The 16,428-nt window shown below is 42.1% G+C and overlaps 1 protein-coding gene across 8 annotated transcripts in view; it reads left to right on the top strand.

The window, feature by feature from the left end:
- The first annotated feature begins 2,055 nt into the window (after positions 1-2,055).
- Positions 2,056-16,428, top strand: part of AFAP1 (actin filament associated protein 1) — a 114,976-nt gene continuing 100,603 nt past the window's right edge. For 6 of the 8 annotated variants that reach the window (XR_014883230.1, XR_014883229.1, XM_085223535.1 and 3 more), the window contains exon 1: positions 14,796-14,815. The gene's annotated coding sequence lies outside the window, so the exon portion shown is untranslated. Of the gene's footprint in view, positions 2,250-14,795; positions 14,816-16,428 lie in introns of those variants that run through there. The other 2 variants (XM_085223532.1, XM_085223533.1) reach the window with 2 other exon arrangements.

Raw genomic sequence — 16,428 nt, 5'->3', positions numbered from 1 at the left:
AGAGCTTTTAAATCTGCAGAGGGTTCACACGACTTAGGCAGAGGCTACGAAAGGAAATATTACTTATTGTAATGTGAGCACTAAAACACATCCTAAAAGTGCTTGCTGCAAGCATATAAATCAGTGGCACTGTATGTGCCAGAGCACCCAAGAGCTATTCTGAATTTTCCAGCAAAATCTTTTGGGCTGCTTCTGGTAACTATCATGTTTTACAGGTCCTGATACCAATCAAGTAGCTCAACAATAGCTGAAAGCAATTGAACTGTGGAGAAGAGGTGTTATGGTTTAATTTTTCAAGGCTGACTAAGCCCTTTAACATTGCCAGAAAAACCACTGCTTCTGAGTGCTCCAAAGCCCTTCCTGCCAGCTCCTAGCGTAATGAAAAAAGCATAATGAAAACAGGCAGATAGCAGCATGTTGCTGCTGGAAGGGCTCACCCAGTCATTCCCTGCCCATACCCAAAGACAAGAAAGAGAACAGACAGAGGTGAGATTTGCTCGTCCAGACAAGACTTGGTTGTGAATTTAGCACTCCAGTTTTAGGCTACAGAGCTCATGCTGGTACTGCAATGTAAATACAAAATAAGTAGAATTTTCCCTGATTTAGACTGTTACTCTGGGTATCACCCTAGTGCAGTGAATGAGGATAATAGGACAGAAGACCACAGAAAATTTGGCAGGATCACACAGACTTTTATTCACCAAATTTAAAAACTTAATGAGCTGTACACTCTGAGATGCACAACAACATAAGCTAAAAACTTGAACAGAAGGATGAAATTGCATGTAGCATGTTCCACAATGCTCATTACAAGAGAACATTTGTATATCCAACTGTTACAGCGAGGCAAAGTAAAACATGTTCTTACACCTAGTGGGATTAAAGATGAAAAAATTAAAGCTTTTTCTTTAGTAGCATTCCTCTGTGACCTTAGGTTTCCAGTTTCTTTATGGAAAGAGAAGATGATAAAAATGTGCGCTTGTCAAAGTTGGAATGCAGTTATCCACTTTGTGCAAGTTTTGCACTAGATCCACCTGCAACACTACTAAATGCTGATGCCTGCTTTCAGCTTTCCAAGGAAACTTGAAATATAAACTTTAATCAATATAATGCCTTTGACTAACATCTGGCTTATGTCCAGCTAAACTTAGAATGGTAGAGTCATAGAATATTAAGGGCGGAAAAGGTCTCTAAGATCATCTAGTCCAACCATCTGCCTGCCACCAATACTGCCCACAAAACCATGTTCCTAAGTACCACATCTACACACTTCATGAAAATCACCAAGGACAGTGTCTCCATCACCTTCCTGGGCAGCCCATTCCAGTGCCCAAACACTCTTCCCAGGAAGTTTTTCCTAATATCCAACCTGAATCTCCCTGGTGCAACTTGAGGCCATTATCTCTCATCTTATCAGCCTTACTTGGGAGAAAAGGCGAACTCCCACCTCGCCACAACCTCTTCTAAGGGAGTTGTAGGGAGTGACAAGGTCTTCCCCGAGCATCCTCTGCTTCAGACTAAATAATCCCATTTCCCTCAGACTCTCCCCATAAGACTTGTGCTCCAGACTCTCCACAGCTTTGCTGCCCCTCTCTGGACGCTCCAGGACCTCAGTGTCTATTAGCGAGGGGCCCAAAAATGAACACAGTACTTGAGGTGCCACCTCACCAGGGCTTAGATGGCAGAATCCAGTTCAATCTAATTCATAAATGAGCATGATTTTATACCATTTTAACAAGAGGGCTTGCATCTTGATTTTGGACAAACAGTGACACGCTGCTTATTTGTGCAGAGCTGAATGTTGGACTGACAACATCTCCTGCACCTAAATGAGAGAAAGTTGCGTGCGGAAGCTCCCATTACGATCTTGTGGTATTTCAGCATTTCTTCCTGGGAGAAGAAAAAAAAAAATGAAGAGAGAAAGGTAAAAAAAGAGAGAGAAAGGGAAAAAAAAGAATCATCCATTACAGACGCACAGGCGCTGCCCCACGGAACACACCTGCCCACGGGCTGCCGCCCCACCCCGTGCCCGGGGCCGCTTTGTCCCTCAGGCTCCGCCCAGGCCCGGCCCCGCCCCGCCGCGCTGCGCCCGCCCCCGCCCGCCCCCTGCTCCTGGCGCGGCGCTGCGTGCGCGCTGCTAGCGGAGCTGCGCGGCTGTGCGCAGCGCGGAGTTTGCTTTGTGCCCGCGGTCGCAGTAGGACGGCCCGCAGGTAGGAGGGCTCCGCCCGCTCCGTCCCTTCTCGCTCCGGGTTAGCATCTCTCCGCGGAGCTCGGCGGGCGGTGAGGGAGGGGAAGGGTTAGGGTGAGACAAGGGATTTTTCTGTTGAGGTTCTGCTTGCTGGAAGGCATTCCAGCCCAGGGGCGGACAAACGGCACGAAGTCTCATTCGGTTTTTTGGCCGGGAGGTGCACGTGGAAAATGCTGTGAGCGAGCCCTAGCATCTGGCGGCGGCTGCTCGCCCGGCCCCGCGTCGCCGCCCTGAGCCGTCCTCGCCGGGCTTCGGGAGACCGACAAGCCGGCGGAAATCCCCTGGAGGGAAACCCGGTATCTGCAATACCGAAAGCGACATCCCTTCCCGGGGAGAGGCAGCAGCCTGACTGCCGGGAGAGCTGCCGCATTGTACAGCTGAGACTTTCGTTGTCTTCTGCCTTTTAGGGTGGGAAAAGGTGGTCTCTCTCCGGACTTTGCCATTTGAACTTGTTTCATCATAGCAGAGAGATTGCATCATGTTACAGTCTTGGATTCAGTAAGGGCAAAGGCAAAAAGAACCATCCTTCCAGATCTATCCCATTGGCTTCTCCATCTGACCCCCTCCTTTTTATTTCCTGTTTAACAGAAAGGTTAAAACTAAAAAGCAGCGTGTGATTGGTAGAAGGCTGCTCAGTTCACAGCGACGTATTTTGATTTCTTCCACTAAGAGGTTTTTTTGGAAACTCGATTTTTAACTTGGTCGGTTCTCGGTGTGGATGCGTGCAGGGGGAATATAGGAAACTTAGCAAAGATAGAGACCGTAGGAAAACAATCAGTGGCCAAAGAGAGCTGAATAAACAGCTAAACAGTTGTTGCTTTACGTATGAGGAGCTCTGGAGTCAGAAGAATTGAACGGATTCAAAGGGGCATCTTCCAAAAGCATGGTATCCACGTGCCTAGAATCACGGAGCGGATGAATGAGTGCCTGTGTCCCAAAAGCTAGGCAGGACAGATGTCAGGAACTGAAGAGTGTTGAGCTTATCTCCCCTATGAATGCTATACGAGTACTTTGATGCACCTAACACTTGCTGTGTTTGTGCTTGTTCATGTGTCAGACCTGTGTCAGGATTGATCTTTTCAGCTGAGGTTTGTCTGTAATAGGTCTCAAAGCAAGCAAGATCTGATTAAATGTTGTACAGCAATCCAGAGCTTCCTTGGCTTGCAGTTCTTTTGTTCTTTGTGCAGTTCTTTGTTTTGTCCCGGAGGCTGAACTGTCACGGCACAGCTCAGTTTGGTTCTCAGAGATGTTTACCCCAAGTGTGGTATCACCCTTACAGGTGCTCTCACCATTTGCTGAGTGTTACAGGACCACCCATTTCCTGCAGGGAAATGGCACTTTTATGGAGGGCTGCTTCTCTGATTGCCCAGGAAGGGCTGAGGTGGGGGTACAAGGGAGCAGCTTGGCAACCAGATGGACCCATCCATCAACACGCTCCTTTATGGGCACTCAGTGCCCTTCAGTCACCCTCATGCCTCCTGGTGGTCTCTACGGGAAGAGCTGCTCCATTACTTTCGAACAATTCCTTTTTCCTTTTGGTACTGGGGTGAAACAGGGCCGAATTCTGCATAAGAACTGGAGGGAAAGCAGTGCTGCCTTTTGGGGCTGTAAGGCACCAGATGGGGCTCAGAAGAATTTGATACGGATTAAAAAAAAAAAAAGCATCCTCAGTTTTCTTTGTGTGTCTGAACTCACTGTGATCACGGTGACAAGGCTGCTCACAGAACAATGAGCAGACATCCCCTGCCTTTGGTGAAGTGTGGAACTGCTTGGTGTTTCCCAGGAAATATGCCAATGAAATTCCAAGTGTTGCATTCTGTTCCTGGCTCGCAGGTGGATCTGTAGATACAAGGATTGGAAAGGTCTCTGGGGTCGTAATTTCATACACATGTGACTAATTGTGGTGTTCCTTTCAACGGTGCAAAAAGAACCTGCGGTAAGGTCAAAGCAGGGATTGTCTTGCCCAGCTGCTCACTGCAGACTTCCCCGAGACATTGCCTCGGGACAAAGAGCCGGTGTTTCCAGGCTGCTTTGTGCAATCTGGAGTCAGCCAATTTAATTTCCGCCCATTTTCAAAAGTTTCATTTCTGATACCTCTGTCAATGAGAGCCCTGTTAATGGGGGTCCGCTTGGTTAAGTGCTTTGTTCAAGGCTGGTCTCTTTGTGTGGATGGGACGAGGAGGAAGAATGGATGTGCTCTGTATTCATTTGCAAAAGATCTGTCGTGCATGTGGCATGCAAGGACTTTGTGTCCAAAGTCATATACAGTTAACTCTGTATTATTGTGGTTTTACTTAGACTGAAGCCCTCTGTATCAACTCTTGAGCTATCTTTACATTTGGTCATGGCATACAACATGAGCAGTATTGAGTAATGAGATTTGGCTGTTCGAGCTCCTGAGTACCCTTAACAGAACACTGCCACTATGAGCTAACAGTGATCATATCCCTCTTAGAGCATCCCTAGGAGAGTACAGTGAGCAAAGGGTGAATCAACATGTTTTTTAATGCTATCAAGAAATCTGGGAATGAAATTCCTAAGAGGATGTTTTATAGGTTTGTTTTTGTATAGATGTAGTAGTATCTTAAAAGTCAATGTTGTGTGCTTGTCAATAAAGTAACCTGAACTGCATAGGATAGTTCCTATATAGCGTTTTTCCTAAACTGGAAGAGAAATAAACATTTAAAAAATCACTGCATTATTCTGCTTGTGATGACGGTGGTGGATGGGTTTTCTTTTTTAGTATCTGGGGTTTTCTGATGCCAGTATCTCTCCGCCCTCATGTATTTTTGAGCTGAGTGCTAATAGCTGTCTCTTTGGAGGACAGTTGTTGGTTATGTCTCTGTTGAGCCAAAATCTTGACAAAATGCTGACTAAGTATGTAGCCTTCCATTAATAAGTGCCAGAAAAATGTGTTCAAGTGATTTCAATCTGCAATCTAGCTGATGTCTCAAAGATAACAGGTTTTTACCCCCATGAAGCACAGCACTTTGTGTATGCGAGGTAATTGCTGGGAGTTGGATTGAATATATATTATTCATTAAGGGACTGTCATCATATCATGTTTGTGAAATCCCCAAAGTCTCTTATCACTTTCCTAACCATTTCCAAACACTTATGGAAAACAAGATCTTGGTGTCCTTCTACATCACTGGCTGATGTTCTGTCTCACTGAATTCAGTCTGTGCTGGTAGCCACTTTCAGTGAGCATGTTTGCTTAGTTCATCTAAAATAAAGAGACTTTGGGAAAGTGGCTTAATTCTTGGATTCACGTTATCAGGGACAGCACTCTTACACAGACAACATGTACTGTTATCTCAGTTGTGCAGAGAAGCAAATAGCAAAAGCTCTTTAATATGCTTCTTTCATGCTCAACTACTGTTATAAACTGCCCTCCAGTGTATGAAGGCTCAATATTTGGTTGCTGTGGGTGGATCTTTTTTCTTCATTCAAGCGTTTAAGTATCTTTTTCAAGCTTACCTGCTCCCTCCCTCCATGCGCATGCTTATGGCGTTGCTGCTGTCCAAACACAGAGCAGAAGATAAAGGAAGGCAAGGAAGGGATTGCCCCATTATTAGCATTGAGCAGGTCCAGATTTTATTTTGCTTCAGCATTTCTTCCCAGGAGCAGCTGCAAATAGAGAACACAGTGTGACCTTCACTGCAGCTCCTAGTGCAGCCATCAATCAGGTCTGGCAGGGGCTTTATTGCGTCTGTCAGAGGTGCTCGTAAGCCACATGCTGTCTGGTTTGGGGAGGGGGTGGGAACAAACAAACAAAGGGAACTACTGTTGGTTTTGCTTGAAATAAAACAAACGTGAGTGAGCTTTTCCCATGTATGCCAGCATTGGAAACAGATTTTGATTTTTACTATGAGCCATTGGTCTGATTAATAAAATGGAATCAGCAGTTGCCCCATGCCTCAGCGTCCCTAGCAAACCATTCACAAACTAATGCATCCTCACCTGCAGTCAGTGCTCTCTGGTTAATCCTAGGTGATAATTTTACCAAGGAGTTAATACAGTTAAATTATTTTAGGTAGTTTGTGCACACGGGTGTTGGGAGAGGTTGGATATTAGGAAAAATTTCTTCTCAGAGTGTTGAGGTGTTTGGAACAGACTGTTCATGCACGTGGTGGAGTCACTGTCCCGGGAGGTTTTCAATGAATGGGCGAATGTGGCACCCATGTAGGGGGACATGGGCTAGGTGGTCATAGGCATGGCTTGATGGTTGGAGTTGAGGATGTTAGTGGTTTTTCCAACCTTAGCAGTTCTATTAAGGAAAGGATTTTCAGTCTTGTCTGAATCTTCGAGGAAAATAAGGCTGCTTTGTCAGATAGAGCAGTTCTGGGGTTTTGTGGGAACATGTGCACCTTCACAGGCTTTTCTAGGCTTGCATTTGGAAGCAAGTTCACAGTGAGCAAGTCCAGCTGATGAGCTCAGCTGATGATCGCATCCCACTTTAAGCATGTAAAGCATTATTCTCACTCTGTAAGTGCTTTGTATGTTTGCTTTGAGTTCATTTGTTTTTGTTTTTTTTTCCCTACCAGTGTTGATCTGCTTTTAGAATTCTACTGGAGTTCAAAACAATTTATGTTCTTAGATTTTTTTTCACTGCTACAACAAATCTGTGCCTTTTTCAAATTCCTCTGATGTCTTTCTCATGCCTGATCTGGAAGTGCAACTTTCTTGCCTTTTTTTCTGAGGGCTCACTCAGCACAGTGGCAGTCTGTCACTTCATGCTTTACTGCCAGTTAAATGAGAGGTCAGGAGCAATGGGACAGGCAGCAGTGCTGGTGTGCAGCCCTATCTTCCTCTGTGGGCCTGTGTTTGTGTATGTACAGATGGATGTACATGGATTTTAAAAGAGTGTGTATAGGTACAGGTGATATGTATTATAATGTCAGCTATAATAAGTATCTGAGGGAAATGGCTAAACACTAATATACATTTAGTGTTCTTTCACTACCAGGTGAAAGGTTGAGGTTCTGAACTGCAAACTGTTAATGTGGGGTATAACGTATTATTTATTTTGCTTTTTAACCAGCCAGTTCTTGGCAGAAGCTGCCTTTTTACCAGGTTTGGGCAAGGAAGCTTGAATTGCTGTAAGTTTGTAACAGCAGCTGCAAAGAAAGTGCTCAGAAAACGTGAAGCAGATCTAGGTGCCAGAGGAAGCTGAGCTGTAGAGGGGCCATTGTGATGTTGCTCTGCCACTGGGCGGAGCATATAGTATAGATTAGAACCGAAAAAGTTACACTGGTGGAGAGTAGAATTTATTTTTATAAGCCAAATATGTACTGGGGAATAGAGTTAAATACTTACTGGACATTGTTACTGGCTGTAGGAGAAAAAAGGAAAAGAAAAAATACCTTTAAATATGAAACAGGATAACCTCACCTTTAAATGTTTAGAATGAACCATTTTTCAGCTCTTATTGAAATATACTGTCAAAGAACAACCTTTGAAAAATGGAAAGATCTGCTTCTTTTGTGGAAAAAAATGTTGGGGCTGAGGAGCTTCTGTGAGTATTGGGAGCGGATCTTTTCTCCTCACCCCTATCCTTCTACCTGCACCATGTGCTTGCAATTAGGACAATGAAAAGCTGGTAGTCCTCATGGACAGGGGCTGACAGGGGCATGGTGGGTCCTTCAGGAAGAACTAAGAGAGCTGGAAGGAGGTAGAGGCTAGGTCAGGCCGTGACATTTTGTTTTGAGCTATACAGGAATGAAATCCACCCTAAAGTGTCTTGGGGAAAATTCTGGATGGTGGCCGGTGTGAATAATGCTGAGTGCAGTTGGGTGGGACCCCACCTGGTTACAAAAACAATTGTATTTCCAAGGTTAGTTAGTTCTGTTGGAAAAAGAACTATTAAACAAGAAAGGTCTCATTTGAAAGGAAAATCCCAATTGGAGACCTTTAAGCAAAACAAAAATCTAAGTCTCCCACTTCAGAAATTAATGAAAACAGGCTCCCAGATATGCAAACAACTGAAATCACACAGCAGAACCCTCAGATAAGCAAAACAAATGTCCTCTGGGGAAAGGAAGAGCTGTTCTTTCTCTGGGAAAGTTTGTCGTTCTTGTGGCTTCTGAACTTTTCATCTTCTCTGGGACTTTCTGCTGTCTTTGGTTCACTTTTTGCAGCTTCTTGGTGTCCTGTGTCTTTTGCTGGAGAAGTATTTATGCAAATGCTTAGCTTTAAGTCAGTGAATCATCTTTGATGTCTGCGAGATGAGTACGTTGGGCTGTTTTTGTGTTTACATTGCTCTGCAGAAAGGGAGCTCCAGCCAACACAAACTGGCTGGATGGGTACATGCATCAACCTTTCTACCCCAGAATGGGCTGTCCCACTGACCTCTGGCCCTCTCCTTGAGCTGATCTGGATCAAGCCTTATTCAACACACCAAGGAGGCAAAACAGTGAATTTTAACCTGACTCAGGTTCCCATCTGTCTTTCGATAACTGCTGTTGCCATCTATCTGTTGTGACTTAGCCTCACAGCCACTCAGTGTGGCAATTTCCTTCACGTCCCTTTGGACGTTCTCCTTTATTATTGTTTACAAAGTGCTGAGGCTAGATTTTGCATATGTAGAAGGGCTTGCTGAGAGATGTCACCCCTTTGATCTCATCTCTTCCAGTTCTCTCATTTTTCTTTCCTCTTGCATGTACTCCAACTGTGTAATTTTTGAAAGTAATTTGAATGTAAAGATTAGCTATGCTGAAGATTTCCCTCTAAACAGTCACTCTATAACTTGAGGACGAATGCAGGTAGGTTTACAAGACCCATGCACTATCTTCCCCAAGGAAGCAGCTTAAATATTGGTTGTACTGCAAGGAAAGCAAAAGCTATCTTGTAGAGGTATCGTGTTTAGGGATTCCTAGGGATTTTTAGAGATTTGAGGGATCTTCAGCTCTTCTTTTTTGTGTCATAGTAATGTCATTCCATAGTAATGTCATCCCATAGTAATGTCACTATGGGACTAGCTCTGCTGTAGTTGCACTTTCTGATTCTTGGTCAGCATATCTGTGGGCTTCAGGATCTAAGTGGAAACTCAGATTGCCCCAAAGTTTATTGTACTTTATGAGAGCAAAGGGTAAAATCAGTCTTTGAGACTTGGTGTCATTTGGAATAGGTTTCCTGACATACCATCCCTTACAAAAAAACAGCTGTTCTGAGGCTGTCATTCTGCCAGCTTGAAGGGAAAACAGCCAAACAAAGGAAAAATACCCTGCCAAATAGGGATCAGACCTTAGTGTGGTTTGAGTGTGCTTTAAGTAGTCTCAGTCTTTGCATTCACACTAGTTAAGTTCTTCTTTTCCTTCAGGGAGATGACTTGGAAAGCAGTATTTATGACAAAGTTTGGCCCTCTCCCCCTTCATCATTGTAGGGAAGGGCCACTTCCTCCTGTGGCCTAAGCACTTCTCTCCATGAGTCAATTTCTGGACAACCCAGAGCGAGATCTAATTGTAAACATCTGAAAGTACAGATAGATTAAATGAAAGCACACAGCTTCACTAGGTGTGACTGTGAAGTTGTTCTTGACCAGGAGACCTCACCTGGGTGGTTTGGTAGCCAGGATGGGCCAGGACCAAAGCTGCCTACAGACAGCAGAGCAGGAATGGGCACTTACTTGAGGTACAGCTTGAGCCATATATATATAGCCAAAGAATTATGTACCTTTCTTGTAAGTTGTCATTAGTGGCTTACAGAGCACTTTGTACCTATTGTTAGTAGATCATAAAACATTGGTGACTTCATGAGATGGGATGAGAAACAGGAACTGTCAGGGTACAGAGGGAAGGAGAGATGGGGGTTAGTCTCCCTGAAGACTAGAAACAAATACTTGTGAGGATTTTGGTATGCTGCTCATCTCTTATCGGCCCCACTAGTGACTCAACAGTCCTGAGATTTCGATACTAAACCCTGATCCAACTGCATTTTAATGGAATGCATAGGAATATAAGAAGCATGTAAGTATCCTAAAGCATTTCTTCTGCTATAGTCGCCTCTTTTTTGAATAAGTGTAGGAACACTTCTAAAAGCTGGAATAAGGAAGCATTTATGTACTTTTTAAATCTAGATGTTATATCCGCAACGCTATCACATCACTTTTGAGCCGCAGTTGATAGAGGTTAGCTCACCTTGCCCTTCTGTCAAGGACGAGCAAACATCTCACCTGCTCTTTTACAGCTCTGTACTTCTTATGTGAGCAGTGTCACATAATGCTGTGTTATTTGCTATTAGGATCGCAGACTGCTCTCTTTTATCAAGCCAATCATGAAGAGCCATATGAGTCATCTCACAGATGTGAGATGTGCTGGGCCTCTCTGCACATACATACGTGTTTTTTCTTTGTTTGCATTCACGGAGGTCAACTACAGCTCCCCTGTACCATCCCAGATCTGTTCCTTTCTCCATTAACAGTCTGCCAAAGTAATCGTTCCCCTGTTCAGCTCTGCTGCACCCAGTACAGCAAAGCCAGAAAAGTATGCATACAATTCATGGAGGCTCTTACCAGCTACAGGAGTAGTGGGACAAAGTGTGGCTCTGGGTGTATCTCAGCAGCTCACCATGGAGTCAGAAATAGATTGTGTGTTTCAGAAAGGTACGAAGTAATTGTGGGTAACTGCGTGTTTGATAACAGAGACTGACAGAGTATAACTATGTGAAATCAGGCAAAGGGTGTTACAAGAAAGTTTTTCCTTGGATTGGAGAAATCGTTATTGCTGGCATAATTTCCCAAAATTGTAAATATTGGGTATTTTCTCAGGTCAGCCTAAGAAAATGTTAAATTCCTTTTGTCATTGTTTCTTTATTAAAGTGAGAATTTCCTCACAGTGAGATTTTTGTCAAACTAGAAAATAATGAGGAAATGGATACTCTACATTCCCCAATGGAAGCTGTCCAAAGCAGAAGGGGAAAATGCCATTTCAGGCTGCTAAGAGCAAAATGATAAAAGACATCTGCATAAATAAATGATCGCTGGTTACTGTTTTCTCATTTAAAGTGCATTTTCTTATGGAAACTTAAGCAATTATATCTATTGTAGTAAACCTAACACAGTGTTTGGTAATTTATTCAGTTTTTAATTTGGTGTTATAATCACTGGGATAATTCTTTCTTTTGCTTAAGAATAGCATCCATGTCTACAATGAGCTTCCTTCTGAATCTAGAAAGTAAATTTTTGTCACTGACTAATGAACGGAGCATCAGTGACTTATGACCCTGTAATAGGACTGCTGGAAAATCACTGAACTCCGGCAGAGAACCCTTTTGAGTGTGATTTTTTTGTTGTCTGCTACCATTATCTTCTTTTGCATTCAGCCTGTCTGCTTGCTACTAATAGCAAAGATTACTGGAGTCTGTGCTTTTGAGGATACCATTATTTTCCTTTTTTAATCTGATCACATCATAGAATTATGTCACTAAATTAAAATTTTGGCACTGGTAGACAGTATGTCCTCAATGATTAAAAGCTTCATCAGCATAAAGTTTTGTGTTCTGTAATTTAAAGATCAGAAGGCTGCATCCCATCTGTTCTGAATGTGAAGGATAAGAATTGGCATTATTAAGCTAGATAAACAACTGTAAAATGTATATGAGCATTTGCAAAGGGAACTAATTTTGTGTTATCTGAGCTGCTTTATCTTCCTAGAGTTGTTTTTCATTTCCTACTCTCCTCATATATTCATCAATTTTCAGATTCCTTCAAGAAAGAACTACTTATTGCATAAGATAAGAAACAAATAAGGAGTCACCATTCTTTTTGCTGTATTGTAAGATTTTTACAAAGGTACTTGCTAGGTCAGATTACAGTCTTCAGATTGAAAATTGGAACTTATAAAGGGAAAATTTGAAATGATTTATTGACTTTTACTCATAGCTGACTTTCAAATTTCAGCTTTTCAAATGATAATCTATTAGCATCTACTCATCTAAGATACTCTACAGTGTAAGTTGAGCTTGATCTAAGAGCACTGTTCAAAGATGAATTTTGGAAATGAATGGTACTCTACAGCACTCTGTCTAGTTCCCTACATAACTGTCTGTCATCCTGTTGTTTTTTTTGTTTTGTTTTGTTTTTTTTTTGTCTTGCCTTCCTCTGCATTTGATGGAGTACCTGCATCTGTTGTGAGGGGAAATTATGGAGTCAGGATTCTGACAAATTGCTTTAAAAGATAAATGATGAGAAAGTTCACCATTATAAGAAATGAGACTGTTGATACAGCATGGTGATTTTCAGTCCCACAGTTGAATCTGGCCAGTGGATATTTGTTTGGGTCTGATTTTTTTTTTAATTTTTTTTTTTTTTTCCAAAAGGCCAATGGCAGAAATTATGTAGGGGATTTCATTTCATATCACGTTGAACCGTTGTCCTTCAAGGACTGCATGTGACTTTACATATGCTGCAAACAAAAACACATCTGTCTGCAGCCAAAGTGAAGCAATGTGGATGTTGATCAAAGAATGATTTCAAATTTTCAAATAGTGCCAAAGAGGGTTATTTGTGAAATAGATATGTCAGAGCATTTTTACATCAGATGTAGAACAGTAGTAGTGGCATACAGAAGAAGAGCAATGGGATGTATAACTGTGTTATTCACTGTATTGTGGGATATGAAGCTGCATTGATGCAGATGAATTTGTGCTAAGTTAGAGCAAAGAAGCTGAGTACAGTGTAAGTCTCTGCTTATCCATGAGACTTAATGAATGGCACATATATTTTCCCAAAAAGAGTATGACAGAATCACAATTGTAGAGGACCTCTGCACTTCTTTAGTGAGACTTCCTGCTAAAGCAGGTTCCCTACAGCAGGTCGCATGGGAAGGTGTTCAGATGGGACTCAACTATCTACAAAGAAGGAGGCTCCACAACCTCTCTTGGCAGCCTTTTCCTGTGCTCTGTTACTCTCATAGTGAAGAATTTCTTTTTCATGTTTGTATGGATCTTCCTATGTTCCAGTTTGTGCCCACTGCCCCTTGTTCTGGGGATTACCGAGAAGAGCCTCGCACCATTTGCTTGATTCCTGCTTACCCTTTAGATTTTTATAAACATTAATAAGATCTCTCCTCAGTCTTCTCTTCTTCCAAGCTGAACTGTCTCAGGTCTTGCAGTGGTTTCTCATAAGCTAGGTGCTTGAGGCTCCACGTTATTTCTGCTGGACTCTCTCCAGTAGTTTCCTATCCTTCTTGAACTGAGGAGCCGGAACTGGACACAGCACTCCAGATGTGGCCTCACCAATGGCAGAGTATGGGGGAGGGTAACCTTCCTCGTCCTGTTGGCCATGCTCTTTTTAATGCACCCCGGGATACTGTTGGCCTTCTGACCACCAGGGCATACTGCTGGCTCATGGTCAACCTGTTGTCCACCATGACACCCAAGTCCTTAAGTTTGTAGTGGCTGTTGAATTGGTTGTTCCTGATAGTAAGGAGGCAGTAATGGGCCACAAGTGCTTCTTTCCATCTTCCTTTCTTCTCTTGGGACAGTGGGATGAAATCCTTGATTTTTGCATTAAATCTGTTATGTTTTTTTACTTATGAGTTTAAGGCAGGTAAAAAGACCCTTGATGAGACAGTGACAGGGGGATAACACGGAATTTGAAGGGAAATGAAAGTGTATTTTCATGAATTAATGTATTTACAAATCTTGAAGATTACAATTTGGAAATTTACGTTATAACTGAGGATAAACTTGTAAGTTAGGATTCAGCTGTTGGTACGTGCTGGGCACTGATAAAGCATTCACTAAAACCATCTGTATTGAAAAACAAAAGTATGAAGTTAAGTGTTATCATATATTCATCAGTCCTTGCCTCAGCCCAGTGCTCGTAGCTGCAGCCTGACATGCATGCTGAGTGAATCGTAGACCATACAGTGAGATCCACTGTGATTCTCATCTTGACAAAATGAACTCCCAATGGGGCCAGGCATTGTGTACTTCAGAAAACTTAAGACTAGATATTTCTCTCATTTATACTGCCTGTTAAACTGATTGAGCACAGGCAAAAGGTAGTGTTAAGACGTAAGTAATATTAGCACTCTTAAATGTGTGTGTGAAAATCATGTATGACTGCATTTAAACAACTTTCTAATTATATCTAAAGAGCTTTCTCTTTACAATAAAGCTATTTTTCATTTTCTCTTTAGCAAACATTGTGTCAGATTTTCAAATTAAATGCCTGTGAGAGTCGATGGGCACTTAACAGAGAGATCCATTCTGCCCGTCATGAGACATACTCATGTCTATAGCTGAGTTTGTTCCCTGTAGACTTCCTGTACAATCAATGGATAGAGATTTGCTTCTCTGGGATGCAGTCAATCTGCTCTGTTCTAGATGTCTATTTTAGGAAGGCTAAATTTCTCCATTGACTGTGCAGTGAGCCTAGGGCAACTAGCTCAGATGCAGATGACTGCATTGTAAGTGTTGGCATTGAGTCAGAAGAATGTCATCTCGGAAGCTCAAACGGCCTTCCCCTCTACTTTCAGCCATATAAAGTGAGTAATTCTTCTAAAGTCAAAGAGTGTATTCAGGAGGTTTAAAGCAAGATGATGGCTTTTTGGATTTGCACGGGTAAGTGGATTTTTTAAAATAGTCTTAATTTAGGTTTGTTTGGCACTTACAACTAAAAAACTTGTCATGACTTTTATGAGTGGCTACTTAAATGCTTTGAAGGCTCATAGGAATAAATGAAAACATCTCTGGAAAGAGACATGAAATGCAAAAATGGTGACAGATTCCCAGAAAATGACTTTTATGAGAGAAAGTTCTTAGCTGTGTAGTTTTGAGAAATGCTGTGTAAGTTTAGTTCTCAGTTTTACAAGAGATTTTCCGTAATGGTCTCATATAAGATTGTTTGTATGCCAAATGCTGGTTCATGCATTTTGAAGATTTTTATTTAGACTACTGTGCTCAGTGCCTCGCTAATTAAAATGTGTTGTGTTTGGGTGACTAAGGTTCTCAGGATTAAATGGATTGAAAATAATGATCTTTATTACTACTGTTTAGAGTTTATTTAAAAAAAGAAAGAGGAAAATTGTTCTGTCAGATCACAGAAAAATATTCTGAAGACAGAAAAGGTAAACACTACCTGTGTAGGTAGTGCCTTCGGAGTAATCTCTTGAAGATAATTATAGGGAATTTATATGAGGAGGAAGTTTTTCACACAGAGGGTGGTGACACACTGGAACAGGTTGCCCAGGGAGGTTGTACCCCATCCCTGGAGGCATTCAGGGCCAGGCTGGATGTGGCTCTGGGCAGCCTGGTCTGGTGGTTGGCAACCTTGCACATAGCAGGGGGTTGAAACTAGATGATCATTGTGGTCCTTTTTAACCCAGACCATTCTATGATTCTGTGAAACTATAGCTGGAATTTGCTTATGTCCTTTAAAAAAGTGTATATCAGAGGCTATGAATTCTAGCATGTATATGGATTTAAACAGTAACGTACTGATCAGTTTAAACTTGTATCCTAGATCCCATGATATCAAGGATTCCCAGTTTTTCAAAGAAGTCTTAGGAGAACTAGAGACTCGAATTTATTACTGAAACGTGTGGGTTTTTTATTAACACACTATATATGTGGACAGAAAGTGTAAGTAGAGATACAGATAATTGAGAAATAAGGCATTGTCTAACAGAAGTCCATGAAAGGTATTACTGCAAGCTTGTCTCTGCAAAGGCTGTTTGATGGGCATGTTTTATTTGCTTTAGTAATAAATACACTACACATTTCACATTTTATATATATATTTTTATATAATTTGTTCTCAGGCAGTTTAGTAAAGTAATTATTTCCATATAATTTAGCAAGGAGTTTTCCATGGAGCACCAGTCCCTATATCCAATCTATAACATGCAGCAGCACTTAAATGACTCCACTAGGAAATGAGCACCTATAAACTGTGAGATCCAGTCCAGCAATGTCCTTTACACGAGTGGTTTCATTTAAGCTAATAGTAAAATTCAGAGACTTGAATATGTCTGATAATGTGCCAAAAGGTCAAATAATGCTGCAAACCAGAAGGATGGAGCGTGCCCTATGGAGCTCCTTCATACTGGGGTGACCTTCACTCATAAGGCAGACAGTGCACGTAACCCTGCGCTCTGTTTCTTCTCCTGTTGACATTTGTTTACTAGGAATAGCCCTTGTCTGACTTTCTGTTGTTGCTGATGTCTTAAAAATAG

Source organism: Meleagris gallopavo, chromosome 4, assembly GCF_905368555.1.
Source record: "Meleagris gallopavo chromosome 4, MGAL_WU_HG_1.1, whole genome shotgun sequence".
Classification (NCBI taxonomy): Eukaryota; Metazoa; Chordata; class Aves; order Galliformes; family Phasianidae; genus Meleagris; species Meleagris gallopavo.
This window is presented reverse-complemented; position numbering and strand designations above follow the sequence as displayed.